Genomic DNA, 2,795 nt, shown 5'->3' on the forward strand with positions numbered 1-2,795 from the left:
ATTGGCAAATTTTCAATAAGTAAAAGATCTGACTTTAGACAACATACAGAAATTGACTCAAATGTGTCAGAGACCAAAATACTTAACTTCAGGTGAAACATTAATGAAATGAATATCTGTATTTTTAAAATAATTTGTTTAGTATTTTACATGTATGGGTGTTTTTTCTGCATGTATGTCTATGTACCACATCTATGCTGGTGTCCTTGGAGACCAGAGGAGGGCATCAGATCCATTGGAACTGGAGTTACAAGTGCTTGTGAGTGGCCATGTGGATAATGAGAATCAAACCCTGTTCCTCTGGGAGAGTAGCCAGTACTCTAAACCACTGAGCCACCTCTCCATCCCAAATATTTATACTCTTTAAGAACGTTGAGTTCAGGAAGTAATTCCCATATTAAATACAAAAATCATTTGCTTAGTCCTTTTAGGATGCTAGTCCAGAACAGAAAATCTACATGGTAAGTGGCTTGTGAACAATAGATAATTATTTCTATTGAGGGCTAGTAAATGCAGAATGAGGGTCCCAGTAGATTTAGTTTCTGGAGGGCATTTCGTGGTTCATAAACAACCCTCTTCTCCATGTCCTCATGAGAAGAGAGAATGTGAAGCTCTTGTGTCAGTGTCTTTGATGAAGGAGTGAATCTTGTTTTTGAGGGCTCCACACTTACAACCTAATCACCTCCATAAGACCATCAGGAATTCAATCTCAACATATGGTTTTGGTGTAGGTTACACATCCACTCCATAGGACTCAGAAGAGAAATCGATGGTGTATTATAAATTATGAGATGAAATAAACCCTCCCATCAACGAAGACACTTTCCATCAGAGTGTTTTAAAACAGTACCTGAAGAAACTAGTATGTGTATTATTAAAATAAAATCCGCTGCTAATGGGAAAACATTGTTAAATAGCTGAGAAGGCACAGGAAAAATCTGAGAGCTTGATCAGAATATGTGAAGGATTTTCTCTGTCAACAAATCTGACTTAACCAATGGGACAGAAAGTTGACTAAGGGGAGATTCTGGTAGTAAGTGAAAACTGAAAGGCCCCGAGTCACATCCATGGTAAAGTGCAAATCCAACCACTGCCATGTGCTAGAATGACTGACACAAGGAACACACCAGTGACCGAGAGTGCCAAGCACTGGCATGGACATGGAGCAGCTCCCATACTGCCTTGAGAATGCATCCTGCTCAACTCTACAGGGAGTCTGGCAGCTTCCTGTGAAGCTAATCTAATCTCACATTTATCACTGGACACGCATCAGTATTTTCCTAAGAGAACTGGACACAGAAAGAACTGCAAACACTCCTTAACCACTGATGGAGTGGATGCCAGTAAATCCACCCCAGGTTGAACACCAGTTAATCCCCTAGCCTAGTAAACAACACCAGTGGGCCTGACCTACCTCAGATGTGCCACAAAACACATCTGCTCACAGTAGGGAAAGTCATGGAACTAAAGACCACCTGGTGTATGGCAATCATGATACAACACAAGCAAGGGAGGGGTCACTGCCCTGCCAGTATCCAGAAAATCTCATGGTACTTATTGCTAGCCAAGACAAAGAGGAAAGTGTGAATATAGCTTTGTTATCCTTCATCTTCAGTGTCAGCTTGACTGGGTTCAGAATTGCCTGGGAAACACACTTCTAGGTGTGTGGTGTGTGTGGGAGGGTATTTCCACTGAGGTTTGACTGAGGAGACACAATCAGAATGTGAGCAGTAATATTATATCATCTGGGGTCTTGGAAGAGGGTGATTTTATCTAAATTGTACAAGACTGGGTTCAGAAATGCCTGGAAACACACTTCTAGGTGTGTGGTGTGGGGGGGAGGGTATTTCCACTGAGGTTTGACTGAGGAGACACAATCAGAATGTGGGCAGTAATATATCATCTGGGGTCTTGGAAGAGGGTAATTTTAGCTAAATTGTAGAAGGTAGTATACCTGAAGAACAATATATTTTGTTGTATTTAAGTCATACTGTGATTGTTTTATTACATTTATTTAAGGTGTATGTGTGTGTTTATGTGCACATGCATTGGCAAGCCACATAGGGTGTGTGAAAGTCACAGGGCAACCTCTGGAAGTTGGTTCTCCCCTATCACTATGTGGGTCCCAGGGACTGAACTCAAGTTATCATAGTAGGCAACAATCACCTTTAACTACTACACCACCTCTCTGGATCCCGAATTATCTGGTTTCTGAAACTGACAGTCTACAGCATGACTAAGCAGGTAATGTCCCTGACTGCCTAGCATGGCCACATAAATGCAAACCTCAGCATCAACACGGTAGAAGAAGAGCATTGACTGCTGTATGGTGACCTCTGAACTCCTCACTGTGGCCTCACTATGTGCATAACCACACATAAATACACATATAAAAATAAATCAATGCATAAAATTTTTAATTGATAATAACCTAAACAAACACACTGAAATAGTGAAATAAATTATGTAAGGGATTCAGTGAGTTACCAAGCAGTCAACCGAAGGTAGATAAACACACAGAGTAGGAGCAACACCTTAGTCATATGATGAGAAAAGCAGGGTGTGAGACTCAGGACATGATCAGTAGGACAAGGCCTGCTGACATGTCCCAGGGTCATGATTCAGTAAACAGAACTGCAAAGTAAAAAAATGTTTAAAATATTTTTACTAATTGTTTTTAACTTTTATTTTATGTGTAAGGGTGTCCTGCCTGCATGTATGTCTGTGCAGCACATGCATGACTAGTGCCCAAAGAGACTAGCAGAGGCATCAGATTTCCTGGAAGAGGAGTGGCA

The sequence above is a fragment of the Onychomys torridus genome, unplaced genomic scaffold (assembly GCF_903995425.1).
Source record: "Onychomys torridus unplaced genomic scaffold, mOncTor1.1, whole genome shotgun sequence".
In the NCBI taxonomy this organism is placed as follows: Eukaryota; Metazoa; Chordata; class Mammalia; order Rodentia; family Cricetidae; genus Onychomys; species Onychomys torridus.